Source organism: Harpia harpyja, chromosome 1 (assembly GCF_026419915.1).
Source record: "Harpia harpyja isolate bHarHar1 chromosome 1, bHarHar1 primary haplotype, whole genome shotgun sequence".
NCBI classification, from domain to species: Eukaryota; Metazoa; Chordata; class Aves; order Accipitriformes; family Accipitridae; genus Harpia; species Harpia harpyja.
This window is the reverse complement of record NC_068940.1, coordinates 91,449,465-91,472,611: the sequence shown is the minus strand read 5'-3', so window position 1 is coordinate 91,472,611 and position 23,147 is coordinate 91,449,465. Positions and strand designations below refer to the sequence as shown.

Below are 23,147 nucleotides of genomic sequence, written 5' to 3'. Positions count from 1 at the left end.
AGGTATGGGAACTAGTCCCATAAAAATATATAAGGTCTTTGGCAACCAGAGTTCACAAATCCCTGATCTAAGAGTTCATTTTTTCACTGACTGTGTTCCCCCCCCACTGCAGCTGCAGTGCCACAGCATGTCAAGTCCTCGCAGCCCATCATAACTCAGTTTCAAGAACTGTTAATCAAAATTTTCAGGTTACTAAAAGCCAAGGCTGAGGCCAGATGTAAAACGAGCAAATAGAGTTTCTAGATCACATTGGTCTTCATTTGCAACTCTCAAATCTTAAAAATGAAATGCTTGAGAACTTATCTCCAAAAAGACTCCAATTAAGGGTGAAAAATCCAAGTGGCTTGTTATGGGGAAAATACTCATAACGTCTTTCATGGATAACTGTTGCATCTCCAGAATTTGGATGGCGTATTTCTTGTAAAAAACACACTTACTTTCTCAATGAGAAATTTTCTCCCAACCTATACGTTCGCAGCAGCAGCATTCTTGAGCCGCTCCATTAGTTCTCAATCATGTGCTACTGATGAGAATGGAAAAGAGAAAAGGAGGGCACGACGGGCTTTCATCTTGTTTAGTCCCTGCCTGACTTCATAAAACTATGAGCCCTGTCAGACCTTACCCTTCCTGGGAGCCTCAGGGCACTTCTGAAAGACTTTACAATCCTTTCTTTGAACTTCTGCAATCATCTGTGCTTTATTTTCTTTTAAAAATGGCAAGTGGGAAATGAGTTGTCCTCCTGTTCTGATTTCCTCCTGCCTGTTGTTTCTGAGGGAGGAGGCCCCTTTTCGGAGAGGTGCAAAGTGCTGGCTCCAAAATTCCCACTGCCTCAAATGGAGTGGAAGGGCTGAGATCCAGGCAACCATTTGAACACACAGGATGCTCTCTGTGAGGCTATATAATGGAACATTCACTACTCATACTGCTCAGAACAGCAGGTCTGCTTTTCAAACCCAGGCTTCTGAAGTATGAGGTATACAGGTAATGTAGTAATAACACTGCCTGCCTGTTATTTGCTCTGAAATTCTCAATTGCAGTTAGCATGTGTCTTGAAAAATTCATTCTAGCTGAGACTGGGGTGTCGGACTCACTGCTCTGGCACTGTGAGTCAGAGGCTCATTTACTCTTCATCTGTGGCAGTGGGAGCACAGACAATGAAAGGTGTATCTATGACAGCCCCCTTACTGAAGTGCCAGGGTTATTGTACTGCCTGTAAAGTCATAGGAAAGAAACTCTCCAGGTTTCTTTTTTTCTTTTTTTTTTTTTTTTTAAGTACAGACATGTTTGAACCAAGACATTCCTGCTTCTCGTAGCTGCCAGTTCCTGAGCACAAGATTCAATGTTTTTCTTGTACTTGCTATAAAATGCCTAATCAAAGCCTTCCCTGCTCTGTTATAGCTGTTTCATTATATATTATGGTAAAAGTATGAATTGCTGAACTTCAGCCTTGGCAGATAAGTGAAACAGGAATGAACTTTCAGCTCTTTGGTTTCAGAAGGTGAGTAAATCTCTGGTAGAGTTTGCACACATGGTTGGAATAGTTCCCCTTATTTACACTGGCACAGCTCCACCGACTGCCGCTGCACTGCCCCTACTCACACATCCAGCAGCAGGGAGTTAGGAACTCAGGGGCCTGAGACAGCTGTAATGTTTTCATATTGCTTGTCCAGCTTACCTTTCAAAACAGAAAACTTAAAATCATACATGAAGAGAAAAAAAGGATTTTTCTCCTCCGGGTTATTAAGGGGGACTTGACCAGAGAGAGAGAGAGAGAGAGGAAGGAGCTGTAAGCGATGCACTGAGGCTGACCCTGGAAGAAAGAGAGGTTAAATAACAGTATAAATATCTATTGGCTCTTGAACCAAGTCACACACAGCATTTCTCATACATAATTCTTTCACATAATGCGCTGGCAACAAGGAGCTCCTTTTTAACCTGCTTTCCCTACGAAATGTAGCAGGTATGTTCACACCGTCTGCCTGTCACTCTCCTCCCCAGCCTTCCTCCTGCCACCCGCCATTTGTCTGCTTACTGGCATGTGACAGAGCAAGTCCAAAAGTGAAACCTGGTAGCTGTACACCGGAGAGATCACTGCCCGGCCTCCCCGGCGGGCAGGGCAAAGAGAACTGCACCCGCTGCAGCGGGGCTCCGGCCACTGCAGCTGCACGGGGGCAGGAGCGGCGGGTGCCTCCGCTCTGCCCGAGGGACCCCCGGGCACCTGGGGAAGCCGCAGGAGGGAGCGATGGCACCGGGATGCAGGAAGGAACTGGGAGGGTAAGCGGGACGTGGGAGAGAAATCCGTAGGAAGCCAGCCTCCGTGAGCTTCGCTGCACGCAGCAGTTGAGCCTGACACGAGACAGGCGCTAAACTAAAGAAAGTCCTTTGACGGAGCAGATGTGTTCTTTCCAAAGTATCCGCTGGTAAAATAAATTAAGCCAGTTAAGTTAAGCTTCCATGTCAGCATCCAGCGGTACAGCTCGGCCTGACTTACCAGTCTGCTTAACAGCAGTAGGCAATGTAAAACTAGCATCTTATAGTTTAGGATGGTTGATTTTAGTGTCGTTTGACATACCGTACACTGATCTCTGCTTTTAAAAACCAGGGAACACAAAGGTGTCTGCTCGCATCTGGAAAAGGAAATAAATATTAACTTATCTGCACAATGTGTGAGCAGATCTAGCCCTGTTGCAGGAAACTCATTAATCTCACGTGGAAAATAAACCAGAAGAGAAAAGGATGGGTGGGATTTTAACTTCCTCTATTTCCGCAAATCGTTATTTTATATGAACAAGTGCATGCCAAAGGTTTTTAAGAGGAAAATTACTGCAAAGGACAAATAAGTTCGTTGAATCTTTTAAAAGCTTTTCAGTGGAGGGATAATTTAGGGTGGCGTTGGGAAAACTCACCTGTTAAACACTGCCTGATAATTCCCACTATTAGACCACATTTTCCATTGCTGATGCCATTGTCAGACTTGAGCCACCAGGACTCACATTTTCCATGGCAGGTGTCTGCCTGAGGCTGGATACATGTGATGCGTGTGTGCGTGTATCAAGAATTGCCTCAGACTGAGTGTGTATAAAAATTTCAGCCAAAATGGTTTTGCTCTTCAACAAGTATAAGAAAAAATGTTCTGTTTCCCTCACATTAAAAAGAATGGCAATGTCTTCTTTAGATAGTCCCAAAGGCCCCATACGTTGGAGGAAAAGCATGAAATTTGGCAGGAGGAGTGCTTTAGCCACTCTGGAAATCCACCTCAGCCTTGTTGAATTACGGGCCTGAGCAAGATCAGTTTGGTCTTGATAGAGCTTCACAGCTTGGTGTTTCAAAGATCCTGCCTTCAGTGATTCTGTGCTAGTCTGGGGCTGACCAAGGTGTTTTTCTTCAGCTAGTTTCTCCTCTGCTCCTTTGAACCCTGCTGCTGATCTGGGGCAACCCAGAAGAAATGGTCCCCCAGGGAAGGGACAAGCTGGAGAGGGATGGGTGAGAGAAGAGAAGAAATGGGAGTGTTGTCTGGACAGAGACTGTGCGACAAGGGAGGAGGGCTGAGACAAGAAGCTGAAGACAGTGATATAGCAGAGCTGGTGCAAGACAGGGATGGAGCAAAAGAGACCCGGGCTGGGAGAAAGGGATCAGAGAGTCTGTGGCCGCTACACTCACAGCCTATGACCAACACGTGTGCCACAAGGTAAGATAGCGACAGTTTTGTTTGCTGGTGGGGAAAATGTAGGTGGTCACTGACAGCGCATTCAGAATGACAGTTTTGAGAGTGGCAGAAAGTATAGTTCAAGCTCATTTTCAGCCATGGAAAGGTTGGACTTCCAAGGTATAGCCATATTAAAAGAATGAGATTGGGAAATTGGTGATTGGCCCTTATTGTCCATAAAAATATGACTCTACCTGAAAACAGCCAATACTGGTGTTCTTGCTCTTTCTTCACAGGTGGGAGACATTGTTGCTCAATGCCTTGAAAATTCAAATACTCACTGAGATGCCTTTATATGGCTTTAAATGTTGGCCTTTCCCAAAGACAGACATCTGTGACCAGGGTAGCCAGCACTTCCATGATCATCCATGTATTAGTCAATACCTTTCCAGCATTCTAGATCTGGTCTCACATCATTTGCAAAATTAGAAACTGAGGAGAAACACAGTGCACACTGAGTGACTACCGGTTCTCTCTCTGAGCCCAGCGGTTTATTCTCTGATCACTAATGCAGCTTAAAACTGAGTAATTTGCAAGGCATTCACTGAGCCTACCCTGCCAGGATGCAGCTCTTACTTCAGATTAATCCATAATCTTTGGCAGTCTGGAATTGTTAATAGTAGCAATTTCAAACAGCAAAATATCTCTATAAATATTCTTCTTTCAGGTTTTATGACATCAAGACCATCATGTCCTAAGGACCCCAAAAGCCACTCGTCACAATGCAGAGTTATATTTCTATAAAGATGTAAAGCTTAGAAAAACAAGCAGTTTTAGAACATTTATGACAAACAGAGAACTTTTAATTTAAGGTAGGAATTAAACCAGGGAGAATGCCAATTTATGGTCATAGGATGGGTACAACTAATTCAGACAAATGTGTTCCTGAGAATACGGACTGAAAAAGCAAATGAGAGCAAGTGTGAAAGAGACACAGCCAGCCTTAGGTGAGTGCAGGAACATCTTCAATGAAATTAAAATAGCAAATAGCATATGACCACAGGACAGCTTTTTTACAGTATGTATTTAGGAGAGCAGGCATGGGGTAGTGGAATTGCTGGTTTGGATGGCAAATACATGAGATTCAAATCTGATTCCATAAACTTCTGGTGGGTAAGTTGGGAGGCAGGAATGAAATTTCAGGGGTGTGTCTTGGGGAACATTGGGACAGCACAGGACAGAAAGGAAAGGAGGGCACGCATGTTATATTTAATGGTCCATCTCTGCTTTCATATTGGACAGAGAAATGGCCATAGTACAACACTCTCTACGCCAATGATCTGTACTGTGATTCCCCCGTTTTCCATCCATGCAAAATTCTGATGGAAGCTTTTATGATGGTTTGGTTGCTGACAGACATTCCTCCCCTGAACAGATTCCCTGACATCTAGTATTAGCTTAGCCTTTGTAGCTTTTTGGTGTGGGGTTGCCAATTTTGATTTCTTTCCTTTATCAGCTGCCTGCTTTCACAAAATTGAATTTACCTCTGAGTAAATTCAAACTTATCTTTGAGACCTGTGTCAACTCTGATTGAAACTTGCTAACAAATCCAAGAATTATTGGGAAGACAGAGACATCTAAGCTTTGAATCTTTAGGAACTAGAAAGGAAGGGAAAAGGCAAGAAACCAGACACCAGAAAATCTTATAATATTTTGTACGTACTGAGAAACTGAATTGGGTTAACCCAAGCACATCAAAGGCTAAAAGTCATTAGGATACCTTCAGAAGTCTCTGCAAAATCCTCCTCCTCCACTCAGCTATTTCAAAAGCTTCAACACAGCGGAGGTTCTGCAGCTGTGGAGTGCAGCCATTACACATTCTCCTGCGCTCTACAATAATTTTCTGCATGCTGATGGGAATGAAACTGCAAGAGGTGGTTTTGAAGGCCAAAGTAATGCACCCAGTGAATCCTGGCTGCAATGGATCCTCTGTCTGAAAACCCTGCATCTCAGCAATTTGTAGCTGTTTCTGACACCGATGGTTCATTACTAGCTTCTACTTTGATGAAAGGTACCTGCCCAAAATACCACACCAACAGTCAGTCTAAAGTCACATGCTTGGATTTTGCAAAACTGTTTGCAAAAAGGAGTCTTCTCTTTAATGCCTGAATATACAACATGATCATGTAATATTATCTGGATGCAATTTAAATAGATAGGGTTTTGTTGTACCAACTATTTTGGGGTAGGGGAAGGGATAAAAAAAAGTTACTTACCTAGCCAGTTGGATATGACTACATTGGAATTAAGTTTTCTGTCTTTAATTTAGAAGTTAAAAAATGAACTGAAATGAACTATAAGTTTTTGATCTCTATCTTGAGGATCTCTGTGAACAATGCATGATAGATGTACAGTGCTGAGACCCACAACAGAGGAACTGGAACTTTTACTCAGGGGTGCATAACTCTTTGATTCAAGCATAAATGTTTCCTTATTTATTAAAAGTTGGCCAGGGGAAATCAAGAATTCTGGAGAAAAAATTATATGTACTTCTCATCATGTTGATATATGTCTGAAGAAGAAACTACTATTCCCAAAACAAAAGCGGGTAATTAAAAGTTATGCTTTGTGACTCCAGAATTTGAAAAAACCCCACATATGGCATCTAATTAATGTCTATATGATTACTTTCATGTCTTTTCTCAGGGATAAGATATTTATAGCCGCATACAAAAACAAGAAAAGGGCCTAAGGGAGCACAAACAAAACCCCACCACCCAGCACCTTAACTACAGCATCTGCAAGCCAGCAATCATGGAATACTTGATGAAGTGCTTAAGGCTAGGAAGGCTGATAATGAGATTTCTTTTAAGTTCACAGTGCTGCACATTAAAGAGACACTGCCAACCTCATTCTGAAAGGAAAAACATTACGTAGCACACACAAGCTGTTTTTGTTTTTATAGAAGAGTCTTTTTCATCAGCCTTTGCTGGTGTTGAAAGACAAACAGGTTTAGTAAGCAGCATACTTGGTCCACAAGTTTTCACTCAATATTTTTGCATTTTATTTGTCTACTTCATAACCTTCAGTTCTGATACTGTGTCAGTGCACCAAAGAGGAGAGTGGTTCTGAGCTCCCACCCGATCAGTGCAAGAAGCAGGAGCTCCCCAAGATAGTACCTTAAGCAGAATGTACTAAAGGCCATCTGCACACAGTGACACTGCATGCAAAGTGGTGTCACACGTACAGCAAAAACAACCTGGAAACAGATAGTTCCACTTCTCTCTCTCTGGTCTGTTCGGTGATAGAAACCACCACATTATTTGCTGCAAGATCAGATCTGGCGTTTCCAGAATTGCATGTGAATTATCAAGTTGAAGAAAAGCCTAGTTGACTTACTTTAAGTCTACCTTTCAACCCTTTTTTATAAAACCAAATAATATTTTACTGGTGCAGAAGCCTTATACAGAGGGACTGTAACCTTTCTTATAAAACAGTGCACGTGTAGTCTTACGCTTTTACCAACATAGCTGCTTCCAGGAGTTTCTTTGCAAAAGTGTCCTTTAACCCTTTCTACTCATCTTTCCTGTTCTAAATGGAAGTGAAGTGGTAATGCCCGCATGTTCCGGCTGCCTGCATGGACTAGTCCAAATTAACTTTCCTGTTTTTCCTATCTATCTCCTGTAATTTTTTCTCAACAACCCCTGTGATGAGAAAGAACATGAGCTGACAAACAGGTAGAGCACATAAACATATCTGTATTCAGAAAAAAATACATTCAAACAATATTAATGTTGCACAATCATTAAAACTTGGCAAAGCTAATTTTGTAATTTTAACTTTTAGCATAGTTTTTAGTTACAACATTGCATATTTGTTTTTCAGTCCTGCTGTGGGTATGAATCAGTTTCTGAATGAAAAGCATCTGTTGTCCGCCAGACCCTTGTTCCCATTTTTGCTGAAACTGGAAAATGAACGGTAAATGACACAGGTGACTGCATGAAGAAACAGGATTGCTTTACAATTAAGATAGCAGAGTGCTGTCCCTGGAGGTCTGGAGTCTGCTCTGCTTCTGCTAGAGAGTTCCAGCAGAGGAGTTCTTACTGTGTTAGTCTTTAATTTCATATCCCTTATTTTGGGTGCTGACTCGATAACCTACGATTTGATTGGCAGACACACTCAGATAGCTGTGGCCGAGGATGCAGAAACTGTGCTTTGAACATATAAACATATATAGCACTAGGTACTACCAGGAAAAAAGAGATCTTAAGAATCACAAGCTGAAATTAGGGGATACTTTTAATCTAGCTTAATATGCAGGTGTGACAATCTAATGCTGTAATTGCTACAGAAACTCAAAAAGAAATGTTAGCACTGTCTGTCCATCTCCACACCCGTCTGATGCTGCAGGGCTGGATGCCCACGATATGGCAAAAAGCTACTGAAGACAAAGGTGCCACTTCAACAGCACTGCCCATCGCTCTCCTGAGCTGCAGCCACCCGTGCCTGGAGCCGGGTCTCCTGGCAGGACAGGCACCATCCTGGCATGCCCTGGTAAGATCTCATGAGTGACATTTTGTCAGATTTCCTGCTGGAACGAAACATCAACACCATTCACAATCGCTAAATAAGTTAAAAAGGACTGTCAAGAGAATGAGAAAAGTGTAGCTGACTTCAGCTCAAAGTAACCCCCGGTACCATCTGATATACTAGTCCACTGATGAAGCACTCAGTCATCCTTCCTCAAGGAGTATCAATGGCAACTGAGGTGTTACTCTGCATTTTCACGGGGCTGTGGGCCACAAACCCACCCCTGGAGCTCCAGAAGAGTGATTCCCACAAGGCTCTGTGCTAGCACTAGCCTTATTGAACGTATTTGTTCATGGTCTACAAAACACCACATAGAAGAGATTCTTAAATGCTGATGGTACCTGGTTGATCTTAAATGACAGTAGGCTGGCTCAACCCAAATGGTGACCTGTCGCTGCAGAGAGAAATGCAGACCAGCATCAGATATGCCAAAGGCTGTGTGGGTTTACAACCTTCTGCACACAGAAAACCTGGAGACAGCTGGAGTTTTTGTTAAACACAATCCAGAGTAAGAGGATCAGCCTAGCTTGAGCACTCACAGTCATGGCCATACACATTGGTCAGAGGAGGAAGATCAGGAACTATTTAAAATAAGTGCAAAAGTCTACCCAAGAAGGCAGCGCTAAGTATAATAATAATTACCTGCTACTCATTTGATGAGTGCTGTGGCCCGTGATACATTTCATCCGCAGCATATTTCACCATTTTAATCTTGCCATGATTATTATTGGTAGATTAAAATGAATAAAAGCCATATTGTTACCCAAGACAGCCAAAACCTCTCTGCCTAATATCTGGCATCAGAATGCAGCCAACAGCCTGACCGCCAAGTTATGGCAAACAGAGAGCAAGTAAAAATCACACTAAAAGATCTAGAGGATCCACCCTGGAAAAGATGCACACGTAGCAGGTGACTTCATTGACTCGCGATGCCAGTGGGAACGCCACTTCCAGGAACTCCTGCTGTCAGCAAACCTTCCCACCATGGCCTCCCATGTCCCCGCTCGAGCCGGTCGAGCGGGCATGGCATGGTCCCCTGTGCTGTCTGGTGGTGCCGGGAGGGGCTGCAGCACCAGTCCAGCATGCGACTTGTGCAAGGGTGGATCCTGTGTTCGAGCTGGGCGACTGCTCATGGCCTGGGCTCCCTCTTGTCTTCTCAGAGTGAACACTTACAGGCCTCGGACAATAAGAAGATAATTTGGCTGCTTTTTCTTTTGTTGCAACTGTTGCCTTATTTCTTTTGTTCACTGACATTCATTAAAAACAACCCCTCGTATTCAAAGTCCCAGCTGAGCCTACACTCCGCATCTCCTTGCCCAGGTAATCTCAACTCCCTCCTCACTCTTTTGCCTGGCTCTCTCCCATCTGCGACCACTCACTCTGTCCACTTGCCAGCACTACCCACCTCCGCTGGTTTCCAGTGCCAGTCTCTTTCCTGGGACTGCGTTCTGAGTGCACCTTCCCTCTCCAGCCCAACTTCTTTACCAGTTTCTTTTTCTTGTGCCCCAGTTTCTTCAGCATTTTTCCTCCATCCTACATTCACTTCTACCATCCCTTTAGTCTACAACCCTAATATCCTTTTTCTTTATCTTCAGCCTCTGACAGTTGTCATTTCCTTTGGTGGCTTCAAAATAGTATTCCTGTCCTGCCAATTCTGAATATCTGCCTTCTCTGCGGGTCCCAGTTTTCATCCCACATGCTCCTACTTCCAGTACAGCCTGCTGGTTCTCCACAGCAAGGCCTTAGATCTGGCTCTTGCTCTGTCTGCTTCTGAATCAGATAGCTTCTTCCTTCACATTGCCTAGATGCCAGCAGAGAGGTCACTGAAAGTGCAGGAAAGTGTCCCTGCTCTCCATTCGTTGCTTGGCTCCGGCTCAGCATGTAGCAGCTGGAAACAACCATTGTTGGGAAATTCTGTCTCCATCGTGTAATCCTGGGCTGCAGCATGTGTAGTGGCTTTGTACAGAGGGTGCATGCCGAGGCTAGGAGCTGAGAGGGGCTGGAGAGCCTTATTTGAATGGTGGGAATGATGCACAAACAACGGGACTGTAACTGTGAGAGGCATAAGCTTGCTCTGGGACAATCTTAACCCTTAAGCAGTAGTAAGTGTCTCCATAAACTGAGATTTAAAATACCCTAAAATTTGGCCAAATTAGAGTAGATTTTCTTTAGTGCAGTGCAAAGCATCCAACGAAGGCCTCCCTTGCTCAATTTCAAAGCAAACTTTCTCTATAAAAGGTTTGATTTTTTCCTATTAAAAAACAATGTACGCTTCATATATTTAATTTCTGAAATGACTAAACACTTCGGTTGATATTTTATCTGGGCAAGAAATGATGCAGACAATCAGTACAGACTTTTCCAGTCTGAATCAGTGTAGCCTGACACAAACAACTGAAAGCTGGGTCTTGCATCGGAAATGTCAAACCCTGTGTAACAGGCTGTATGGGCTCTTTAAAAACTCGGCAGAGCTGCTCACTCTACCTTGTGCATGTGTTGGGAATCAGCCCTTCAGCTGATTCCCAGCAAGCAGATTTAAATAGGTTTCCAGCTTAGGGAGAGAAATGGATGTTTGTCTCTTAGGGCAGCTGTTCCTTCCTCCCGCCCCTCCCTTACATGTGCACATACATGCACAAAAAAAGAGCAAAATGGGGATAAAGGTATTCTCCAGTCGGAAAAGTCCATTCCTCTATGGACAGAGGAGACAGAGACAGAACAGCACTTTTGACAGACCTGAATGGTAGTAGAGTTTAAAAGTGAGTTGAAAATAAAAGACTGATAATGAGATTTTGCGCTAGATTGGCTGGCTTGTGCTGGCAGGCAGCAAGCACAGCCAGCCTGCTTGCAATTCACCCTAGATGAGCTAACCGAAAATAGAAACCGAAGAACCACAGTGCGTTATCCAATCTAGAGAGGTAAAAATGTTGACTTGGAAAGGCTACCACTCACAGACAAAAATGACAGAACTGAGCTGCAGCCACTTGCCTTTCTCCCAGTCATGTTAAGAAGGCACTAATCCTGCAGTCACAAGAAGAGGAGAGCTCCTACTTCAGCCCTCTCCAAAGCTGGCACAAGAGGAGTGTGAGGAAGGAGCAGCAGTATGGCATTCACCAACTTGGGTCAGATTTACGGTCCCTATTTCTGCTGATCCTGAACAGCTCATAGTCCCATTGGGTCTAAATCACCTTTCACAGGTAGGAGCTTGTGCCTGAGCACAGGGGAGGAGTTCTGGGAAGTCTGAGAAGCGACGACTGCTCCACCTGGGAAGGAAGAACAGGTTTGCCAGTGGATTTATGCAGAAGACACCCATGATCGACTTCTTCCTGGATGTGAGCTTTGCTGCAGCCTGAGCTCCAAGCATCTCTGCTCATACTGAGGAAGAGGTAAATCTGAGACTATCACACTACTGCCTGCAAGGCATTTGCCTGTGCTTGAGTCATCCAGAGACGATGAATGAGCACAGGAGCTTGTGCTGAGGCACCTGGCCTATATCAGGGAGCTCTAAAGCTTGTGCTGTTGTGGTCTTTTGGTACAGACTAAGTGGAACATAGCTGGGTGCAATCCTGATTTTAAGGATAGGCTGGACCACACCTTGCTAGGTGTAAGAGGAAGGTGTAGATCTTGCTAGTTTTTGGAGGAAAAATTTATATGAATTTCTGGTGTCTTTCCCGATATCTGGAGGAGTACATGGCACTCAGTTTTTGTCAGACAACCCTAGTAAACATTAGTTTAACAATTTGATAGAGAATGAGTATGCTTAATAACAACTGATAACAGCTGGACTGATAATGAGCATCTCATCAGTAATAGGTGCTCATTTTTCAGCCTAGAAAGATCCTCTCTACTACTTGCTTAAATGCACAAGTGCTGGTGGTGCATCTCAGGCATTACGGCTGCTGTAACATTTTTTAATTAGGGGGACATTCACAGGGCTGATACCTTTTGCCTATTATGGACTACCAAGTCCCCAGTTCTGTTATTCCCCAATTTGCAGCCATGTAGATAATATTTGTGAATTGGGAAGGCCAGGTTAGCTCCAAAGCAAAACTCTCTCTTCTGGAACAGACTGTTTGCTAGAGGCACTCAACATCAGTTACCCCGTTTTCCTGCTAGCATAATATCACTGATTTATTAGAGAAGTTTTAAACTCAGAACATGCCACAAGTGTATGCAAGTTTGTGAAAAAATACATCTGGCTCCCTCTTCTTTATTAGATGATGTGCTTTTGTGAGATTATAGTTGTATATTTCCTATCAATCTTGGTGTTGTGTCTGTACCTGAGCAGTTGCCTCTTTTCTAATGCATTCCCTAAAGGTTATGCACAGTACTGTCAACTGTGCATGATGATAACTTAAGATAATGCCAAAGGGGGATCTGTCTTCCTCTCTATAGCCACGCACTGCCTGAAGGGAAAGCAGCAGCGGGTTGTGCTCATTGCCTTAGCTCCGGTTTGCACAGGTGTTCTGCACTCTGCCTCCCGGCTGCAAGAGGGGATTAGACAGGGTCTGGGGGAGCAAATGTAGGGAAATGAGATCAGGCAATCAGATAGCAAATTAAAATGAAATGATAGCTGCTTACCCAACCAAATTCTATTCTTCATACTTCTGCCTGCCATTCAAAAACACATGTGTGACTGGTGCATCACACTCCCTAGCTTCTGTCTTTGAGCATCAGAGTTCTCCTTAGACTGTGACTGGAAGACTAAAATGCACATGCAGGATCACGCTCACGAAACAGCACATTCTTGGCTTGCAGCCACATCCAAATTTATTAATAATAGTAGTTTTCTGTAACTGCCAGGAAAGATAAAGCAAGCAGTGACATTTTAACTATCTCATGATGCAAACAGTTCACCCTCCCAGGAGTTCACCAAAATAAAATGGAAGCCTCATTAGGGATGATACATCCTAAACTTCGCATTCATTATGTTTTTAATTCTTTCACAACTCCTCCACAAATCCTGAAGTTGTTTTATAATGAACTTCAGCATCAGCATTTAACTCATAAGTACACCTTTATTCAGAAGTATTGCAAACACTCATTTTTTGTTCCTAATTTCAACTGTATGTGTTTTTCTCCTCTCCAAGCACTGTATTAAAACACAATATGAATATTAAGAAGTATGAAGGACATGTCTGCTTTTGGTTCAGTGCAGTTTGGTGGTGGTAGGTGCCTTAGTTAAGCAAATCCAAACCATTAAACAAGATTAAATAAGGTATCAGTAGGTGTGCCAGGGATCAGGAGGTGGCAGCAAAACTCTGAGGAGGTATTTGATTTCTGCATGTCAGTAATGGCATTGTTTTAACTGCAAACCAGAATTAATAAATCATTAAAGTGTGAGATTCTGGTACGAAAAACAAGGGATGGTCAGACACTGATTATACAATGAGGAACTGTATGAAAAACTACTGAATTACATGGATTGGAGAGCTGCCACCATTAAAATCTGAAATAGCATTCATAATTATATTAATTAACTTCTCAGAACAGGAAGACTCCAAGTCAGAGAAGGCTCCAACAGAACTTCTCAAGTTGGATGGAGTAGCATCAACGGATGTATTGCAAAGTTCAGCAAATTGGACTGTAGCTTGACGATTGGACAAGTTTTTATATATATATATATCAGTAGCATGAAATTGGATGAAAAAGCATAAAAACTACAGAACAGCTTATCTCATATGGTTTGGAAGCAAGATCATGAGGAAGACACCCAGGAAAGAATTCAAAGTAAAACAGAATTTGAAGTATCAGTCAAACAGGTAAATTGTTGTGAGACAAATTGTTGTATTTCTGATCAATCAACTTAAAAAAAAATATTTACAAGTCAAAGGGAAAAAAACTGATGTATTTTGAGATTTTTATAAATATAATGAAAGAAGAAAGTTAAAATTACCTTAAGTGCAGCTAGAAAAATTCAGAAATTGGTAAGGGGGACTCACAGACAGATTGCTTATCAAGATATCAAAAGCCCTGTTTCCTCAGGAAAACAACATAAACCAATGAAAAATAATGTTTAACATATTTTAATAGTCATTCATATTAATGTATTCATGCTCCATGTGCCCTACACAAACATGACAGATTTTTACCACATCAGTCAGAAATCTGGAGTCTCTAGAGCACCACTTTGCTTTAACAAACTAGGATTTTACTACAGGTTGCATCTGTAATAGGAAGACCAGGCAAATAATGTGTACACATGAAGGTGCATATTCTTTCAATAAAATAATCTGCATAAGTCATTACTGTACCTAGATATACTTCAGAGTTTTGCTGAACAACAAATTTCAGAAGGTTTTGCAATTATAATAGGAAAAAGTGAGAAAACAAAATAAATATGTTTTTAATAAATGAATCTATTTTTACATATTTTCCAGTATCCTCAATTTGCAATGACTGAAACATTGTATTTTTCAGTATCCTCAGTTTGCAATGACTGAAACAGATTTTTCACTGGTTCCAGTTCCATCCAGCCAGTCCTTCCTCTAGCCACAAGCCTGTCTGCTGGAATACTATGAAGATGAAACAGTAACACAAAAAACCCAGCAAGCATTTACAATGCATCAGAAAAAAAAGATGTCTAGGACTATTTATTTCACTTGCACCGACAATGCTGGAATTTGAGACACAAAAATGAATAATATTGATTATACTTGTATCAGATTAAAATCAAGGAAACAAAAAACTTGACTTGAAGCACCTGTCATAAATACTTTGGGAGCCATTCAAATATATGTGTTTGAAAAAAAAAAAAAACAAGCCCAACCTGTTCTCTAGGAAATTTTCTAAATAAGCAAGTCTGGTAAACTCTTCTGTAAATGTGATGTGATACGAGCTGTGTGCCAAAATCCAGAGAACACAGCTCGAATGCTCTGAACAGAGTGGGAGACACCTGAGATGGCTCTGTTAAATTATGCAAGAATCTCAGCTATGCACAGCAAAAGCCTCAGTGTCAGGAGGTGAAGAACACCAAAGTAGTGTCTCCACACACACAACATATTTAAAGCAGTTCTCAAATCGTCCCATAGGGCTGGCCACATTTTGAAGAGAAACTGGCTCAGTTTTACTTCCCATTACCGATCATATAACATCTTTGTGCCAGATACAGCAACTGCCTGCATGGAAAAATAATTTTAGGAAAGTATTTAATATGCTTTAGCTGCCTTGTAACAACAACTTAGCAACTGAAGAGACAGGTGCCAACACTTTGTGATCTGCTAGATCTTTAGAGGCAAGCAGGAAGATTCTGTGGGCTGACAGTGATCTGTGGAGAGCTCCCCATTCTCTCCTTAGTTTCATCTCGTTTGCTATCACATGGGAGTGTTCAGCTTCCAGGAGTTGCTTTGTTTTGGGTTTGTGGAGAATACACCCTTTTTCAAAACCAATGGAGGGCTCAGCTCACTCTTGCCAAACCTACAATAGGAAAAGAAGGGTATTACTTGGATGAGTACAACGACAATTGATCTTTCTGGCCGGAAGCCTTGTTTTGGAGTTTTGTTGCTTAGTGTCTGTCAGCACTTTCATCCTGGGGAATTTAAGTTTCTCCTACAACAGCCTGGCCTCAACTAAAAGTTTGCATATAAAGTATCAGAACTCAGAACTGTTTTTTTTTAATTAATTTTCCAAATGAGGTTAAGTCTTTCTTAAGATATGAAAAAGTACTTGGGTGGTACTCAGCATAAAAAGAAGGAAATTATTAGCTTGGCATTTGTTTAATCTTGTGAAATATTTATTTAAAAGGAAAGTGAGATGAATATTTAAAATATGATCTCAAAAAACACAAAAAATATGTATTCATCCAGAAACTGGGCTACATTTTGAGGTGTCTAGCACCTCTAGGCATTGTAATTACTCTACTGTCTTTGAGAATAATTTATTCCAATACTAACCACATATGTTCAACCGGTTTCCTTTCAGGAATGCTTCAGCTGCTGATGGGTCACAAAAGGAAGGATCACATCCCGGGTCTTTGAAGATATGGCTAAGAAGGAAGTAATTGTTAATGTTTTGCTGATCTAAACAAAAAATGATTGACAACATAATGAAATCATGTAATCCTGTAGTGTGTCAAAACCCCATAATTTTCAATTGAACAGGAACAAATGTCACAGGAGGTTGAATGAGATTAGTTGCATTATACGCTACACAACTATACGAGTCTAGTAATAAAAGACCTGCCCCAAGAAATGACAGGAAATTGTAAGAAACTAATAGTCTTCTGGAACTGTTTATGTATCTCAATGAAATTTTGTCACAATTAAACACTTCACTCGAAATGCTACTAGAGTACAATGCAGGAAAGTCCCACTACGTACAGGAGAATTAAAGCTGTCAAAACCCACCTGTAATGACATACTTTGAGATTAGCCAAGAACTAGTATCAGTACGGCCTGGTGTAGGGTAGGGCTGCACTTCTGCGAGGTGGCTGTCCAGTGCACTAAATGCTGGTCTTTCTGGACATTAGACAGCACTGCTGTTGCAAACACACATATTTGTAACACCAGTGTATTCCTTCACTTGGAAAAGACCGGAAGAATCCTTGGTGTATTTTATTATATGAAGAATAAACCCATTAAGAACAGATTCACTGGATGAATGAAGTCTCATCCTTTCACGTGCAAACGGGGCCGCAGCCTGTTCTTCTGGTGAAGCCACCACCGCCCTTGCCAGCTACCAAGCCCCGTCCATCTCCCAGCCCCTACCTGACGGCCTTACTCACCCCACTCTTCTGCCCTGTCTCCCCCCCCGAGCGCACCCTCTACAAACTTCAGCAAATTGTTTTCTCTGTGTGCGGCTGCGGAGCTGTCTAAGGCCAGGAGGCCAAACCCAAATACCGACCGCGCTGTCTGGGAAGGCTCCTGCTGTCCCCACGGACACTGCGGAGCAGCACGGCGTCCACGGCCACAGGCAGCACCGGGAGGTCCCACACCAGGGAGGGCCCGGACCACAGGTGAGCCACGCGTGGGGCAGCACGCTGCGCCCCTGGTGCGGGACACCTGCCACGCTGCGTGGCCAGCTACCACAGCGGGAACCGGCAGGTCTCCTCCCCCTCAGCTTCCGTGACAGACTCCCCGCGCATTCCCCCAGCCCCGGTTTTCGCCGCGCTGCCGAAACTCCCCAGCTCCGAACTGCGAGAAGGCTCGACCCCGCGAGCGGACGCACGAGGGGCCCGGCAGCGGGACCACCGCGGAGCAGCGGGGGAGCCACCGCCACCGCCACCGCCGCCGCCACGGAAGCGCGGCCGCCCGCTCCCGCCGAGCCCCCCGCCACCGGGCGTCACGCGACCTCCGCGGGGCGGGCCGCCGCCTTCCCCCGCGGCCAATCGGCGCTCCGCTTCGCGCGGTCCTCCCTCCTCTAGCCAATAGAGCGCGAGCCTGTCCTTGGCGTGTGTCTGTGTACGGGGCGGTGACCTGGCGAGCGGCCGTTGGGCTCCGCGCGCCGCGGAGCCCCGCCCCGGTGGGAGGGGCCCGGCGCGCCCGGCCCGGCCCAGCGCGGCGGCGGTCGGCGGCGATGGGGAGCCGGGGCGCGCGTCTCCGCGGGTAGAGGGAGGCTGGGGCGCGCCCGCCGCCACCCGGGAGGCCCGGTCGCAGGTAGGAGCCGCAGCCACAGCCACCGCGGCGCGCAGGCGCCTCCTCGGGACGAGCGGTGCCGCGCGCGGGGGTTCGCGCGCTGGCGGGGAGCCCCGCGTTCCCCCCGGGGCCGGGGCCGGGGCAGGCGCTGGGCGCCGCCGGGGCGGGGGGCTCCGAGGGGCGCGGCGGGACCGCGGTGGGGTCGGCTGGCGAGCGAGGGGATGCGGCAGGTGCCGGGCTGTGGGGGCTCGGCCCCGCGGATGGGTGGGTGTGGGGGGGGGGTCGGTGCCCCCTGCGCGGGGCGCCGGTTCCAAGATGGCCCCCGCCCCCCCCCCGGCCATCCGCCGCCCGGGGGAGCCCCCCGGGCTTGTGCGAGGCGCCCGGGCGGCGCGGGGGTTTCCCTCGGGCTGAGGCGGCTGCCGCGGCGGCACCGTGAGGGGAGGTCTCGGTCCGCGCCCGCGGGAGGCAGGCCCGGAGCGGAGACCTCCCCGCGGGCACGGCGGCGAAATCCAGCCGGTGGGCGAGAGGGCGGGGGAGAGGTGGATTTAATCACGGCTAGTGCTGCGGCTGTGCATCGCTTTTAAAACCTGCCGGGCCGTCGGGAGGGGTTGAGGAGGGAGAGCTCGTTTATAGCAAGCAATGGATGCGACGAAACCATTAAGTGACATCAGGTTACGCGGCCGGACTCAGGAGACCTGTAAACTCTAATTTATAGGTTATCGGTACTCCGAGGTATTTTTATGAATCGGCTGAGAATAACTTAATTCACCCGTGAAACCAGCTCCTTGCTGATTTTTATTAATGCCTACGTTTAATCCGTGTTGAGCAACAGAGTTATTAATTTGGCATGTTACATGTGAAGAACGTAAATGATGATAGCTGATGTAAGAGCTCGGAAGAGCAGTAGATGCCTTTGCATGCTACTTTTGTGCTTTCACCTCTGAATTCCTAGCTTTGCTTTATTTAATCTGTACTTATAACAAACCGCCTTTCTATGTTTCCAGAGCTTTTCCTTTGATTTGATTTTTTAAACAGCTCACTGCACCTTTGCCTTTCCTTCCCTCTAAATAAACTGTAGAATAACATCAGGGGCAATAGCTTTCAGTCATTTTTGGAGTTCTTCCTTTTGAAGAAGACTGAGTAGTCTGGACAGTGGTGACGAGCATCTTTAGACCTCATGATGATCTTCAGTACTCGAATTCAGCATTTGTTTTTTACAGTTAGGTTTTTTGGCTGAGGTTCAGAGTTCTTATTTTAAGTTTACTTACATTGAGAGCCACACTTTAAAGAGGCATGTTTTTTGTTAAACCTATCTTTTGTAGGTGTTCATTTTAAAATATAGTAAATAGAATTTTGGTATGAATTATTATCATCATCCTTCAGGTCCCTTTTATGGAGGGATGTTTACATCTTGGCCATATTTACAGAAATATCTTACTTCATTTACAACTAGGTTGTTCACTTACTGAAAGTATTGTTTGCTCTAATTCATGTGGATGATCAGATCTCTAATCTCACTTAGAATTAACATTAGGATTTTGCTAGATATCACCGTTTGGATTGAGTAAGTTTTTTTGTATTCAGAATGGGTGATTGCATGTAGCTTCTAAAAGCTGTCTTAAAGCAACAGTTAATTTAGGTTTGGGGATTTAATCTCATAGAGCTAGGGCATGAATGAATGAGACTCATCAGTTTCAACTGTGCCTGTTTATTCATCAGAATGAAAAGAAGTAAAGATGTAACCTAAACAGTGAAAAGTTGATTTAAGTGATTGCAGACTCAGAATAGCTTTGGACTTCAATGTGAATGTGTTTATATTTACATGTGTACACTTAAAAGGAGATGGAGGAAGTCCCAGAGCTGCAGATTGTTGTCAACTGGCAAAGTTCATCAAGGAAAGGTTGCTGTATGTTTACTCTGTTCTTGTTCTCTTCTTTAGGCATCCACTAGCAGTCCTTATTAGAGACAGGATACTGTGTTAGATGGACCTTGAACCTGAGCTAGTATGGCGTTTTTCTGTTTGTAATAAAATGTTTTCCGCGTAATAGCATGCCATTTGGAATTTAAATTTTAAATTAGGCAGGTGTCAGAGCTGTAAGTTTTTCAGAGTACAGTATAAAAGTCAATACCATGTGCAGAGAAAGCAGGCTAATGAATGTACTATTACTTTGGATGCTTATTTGCATTTTTGCTAATGTTTATAGGACATCTCAACTCCAGATAGGAAATGGTCACAAGTATGTTTTCTAAGTGGCAACTTCCAGTTTTTTCCTGAGTGCCTTGTGGAAGTACTGTGCTTCTCACGAAGATGTTGTTGGAATCTGCTGCAACTCCCATCTGTTCTTAGATGTTGCAAGGTTGCCTTTCACTGCAACTCCAGCCTTAGTTCTGCTTCCCTGCACTGAATCTCCCCTTTTTATGTGGCAAGCGCCTGCACAACCATGAGCCTTTCATTTATCTCTAGCAGATGGAAGGGACCAGAAGGGATCTATAAAAAGTAGTTCAGTAGCATCTTCCCTCTAAACTGGTTCCTCTGTGTTAAGGTTTACTGTAGAACTTGCTATGATAATAAGTAAAAGCAGGAAAAAAAAAAAATCCGGTCTTGCTGCTAGCAAAGTGTCTGTTAGTTGTCTTCTAGAGTATCTTTTGGAAAGTTGTTGCAGTGAATTAAGCAAGTTTCACCAACTAGAACTACATGAATTATGTGTAGGAATCATGAAAGCTTCCCACATAGTTGTGCTAATGCAGTTTAATCCCAGCCTGTGGTGTATATACTCTTCCTGACCCCATCTCCTGAAAAGTTCTCATCCTGATTGCTACTGTTTCTTGTTCATTAAGGAAAAGATGCAGTATATTAACTCATCACTTCCTAGTTTTAGTCTTACAAATATAATAATATAACAGAATTCATTATTCCTGCTTTCAGTGGATTGTGGGTGTTTACATCACAAGTGATACCGTACTTATCTAATACAGTGCCTTGCCATGTATTACAGAAGTAGAGAGACAGGGAGCAAGCATTACTTAATATACTTCAAATAACTTTTACGGTGCAGTATCCTTAATATCCCTTGACGGTTCAGACCACTAGCTCTTGTCTCATGTCATGGTGGCTATATGGCAGGTCTGAGAACAGGTCCAACTCTGTGTTTTCATATTTTACAGAACCATTTTGAGCATTTCCATGAAGTATTCGGTAAAGTTCTTTGACAAATGAGTTTCCAAAGACAGTGACAAACGATAGAGATACATTGACATGCTCTTTTTTTCAGCTAGCAGTCTTGCATTTAGGGGAAAACCAGCAGAAAGCAAAAATAGCGCATGTCTGAAGATGCACAAAACTTTACTTTGGTGTTCTTGAATATCTACGTTCACTATGCTTAGCTACCAAAGAACACAACTTGAATTTTCCCCCCACTTCGAAAGACTAACAAATTCCAGGTGTTCTTAAGCAATAGCATTAAGCCAGACTAGTTTTCAGCACTCCAGGTTTTGTCCTGAAAATGGTTTATCAATCCACATTATGAATCATGGTGTTACGGATGCACGCATAACCAAATCCAACAGGTGTTAAAACTCAGATTTATTTTTCAGTAAAAAGTTAGTTAGAAGTCTGGTAACATTTTTTAAAACCACAGGCTCAATGATGTAAAGAGAACTAATACTACACAGCCAACTCAAGAATCCCCAAGACTTAAAGTGATGGCTCCAAAACGTGTGTATCACTCACCTAAAAGCTGAGGGCTCTCTCCCTCGAGGATTTACCTCGCGTGGTGCCCCGGCCCGAGGGGGAGTCCCTGACTGCAGACCCGCTGCTCCCAGGAGGACTGATTCCCACGTGTCCTCCGGCGGGACCCTGTTTATACCCCTGTCGAATCTGACCTGTGGTCATTTAATCCCTATTGGCCAAGAAGGTCACTCAGTGTACCTGGCACGTCTTGATTGGCCAGTTCGAATTTCAACCTACGGCCTCTAGGGTTTAGGGTTTTTTTTCCTTCCCCTTCTCCCTGCCTGGAGAAGTTTCATTTCCTGCTGGCAGGATGGGGGGGTGTGTGTAGTGCCACACATGGGTAGAATCAATCTTATCTCCCAGTTGTTAGCTCTGGAGAAAAGATGAGCTGCTAATGTAAAAGGGTTTCAGTATATTTAATCTCCTGGGTTCACATCTTGTTACTGTGGCCAACATCTTGGTTTTTGTTGCTTTTCCATTCATCTGTGAAGGCTAATGTGATCCCACTATTGCCGTTCTTTTGTTACTTATATGAAATAATAGATCAAACTAAAATCCAGCTTAGACAGTACCCCCTTAAAGTATGTAATATTTTAATACAAGAATATTTTAACAGAAGAAAAAAAAATCAACTTTGGCAGTTTTTTGCTAGTTTTAAAGAACAAAAATTCAAGCTTTCTTAGTTCTCGAACCGTGTGCAATATGGTCTGTGATGTAATAAGCCTGCAACCAAAAGCTCCTGAAATGAACTCATTGCTTACATCCTCAATGGTATCAGTATTTAAAGATAATCATTGAACCAATCCATAAACTATAACTACAAACTATACTATAGCACTATGAAATTGGAGATGTGAAGATTGTAGTTTGCAGTATGCGGAACAAATGATGACATATGAACATGGAAAGAATAGGCCCATCTTGATGTTTTCCTCCCTGTTTTGACTGTTAGGTGCTTGCCATACATGTAACAGGGTTGCCGTGGTTCTGTTCCCCCACATGCATTCTGCGGTCCGCTGCTCCATTTCTGCTCCTGCAGTTCATTGCCAAGAGGAGACATCAGGTGTTTTCAGTTTGTGTGAGGAGTAGGCAGTGCAGAATGCCAGGTGGAGTGTTGAGAAAGACATTTGCTGAATGTCAGTGTGCACAGCTAGTAATGGTTTTGAGGTTATTGCTGACTTTCCAAAGCAGAGTGATTAGCTATCATGAAGCAAAGAAATGAGCTTCTTTACTACAAGCATGAAGTCACAAGTGCTTAAAGGATTTTCAGTATGGACCCATTAAGTGCAATGGGAGAAGGCTTACACTTAAAGTTTTGTACCAGAACTCGCATGTTGTTCACGTATAAAGCATGATTATATGTCTGTGAAGTCTTATGGATATTTATACCTTAGATAAAGCTTACCTGTACCCATTTTGAAATCATAATTTTGCTTGATTACTGCTTTAAGACCAATTTGTCTAGGACAGGCATGGAGGCAGAACAAATTTGCAACCTGAAATCCTCTCTCTCCCTGGCTTAAATAAATCTCTTCTGACTTTTCTTATTTCTGCAGGGCTTCATAGAGAAACAGTCATTGTGAAGTGAATTACTTTAAACTTATACCTCTAA

The 23,147-nt window shown here is 43.7% G+C and overlaps 1 protein-coding gene and 2 long non-coding RNA genes across 11 annotated transcripts in view; 2 read left to right on the top strand and 1 right to left on the bottom strand.

Annotated features, from left to right (window-relative positions):
• The first annotated feature begins 10,076 nt into the window (after positions 1 to 10,076).
• On the top strand, positions 10,077 to 16,819 carry LOC128149616 (uncharacterized). Its single transcript, XR_008237706.1, has 2 exons — positions 10,077 to 11,619; positions 16,154 to 16,819. It is a non-coding gene; the product is annotated as an uncharacterized LOC128149616 (long non-coding RNA).
• On the bottom strand, positions 13,232 to 21,721 carry LOC128149615 (uncharacterized). Of its 2 annotated transcripts, XR_008237702.1 has the most exons (3): positions 16,579 to 16,661; positions 16,126 to 16,203; positions 13,232 to 15,649 (listed from the first exon to the last, which is right to left on the bottom strand). It is a non-coding gene; the product is annotated as an uncharacterized LOC128149615 (long non-coding RNA). The 2 variants fall into 2 exon arrangements; XR_008237700.1 differs by lacking the exons at positions 16,126 to 16,203; positions 16,579 to 16,661 and adding an exon at positions 21,536 to 21,721.
• MPP7 (MAGUK p55 scaffold protein 7) overlaps positions 17,699 to 23,147 on the top strand; it is a 158,197-nt gene continuing 152,748 nt past the window's right edge. For 6 of the 8 annotated variants that reach the window (XM_052804997.1, XM_052804988.1, XM_052804979.1 and 3 more), the window contains exon 1: positions 17,699 to 17,826. The gene's annotated coding sequence lies outside the window, so the exon portion shown is untranslated. Of the gene's footprint in view, positions 17,827 to 19,744; positions 19,809 to 23,147 lie in introns of all 8 variants that reach the window. The other 2 variants (XM_052804965.1, XM_052804972.1) reach the window with 1 other exon arrangement.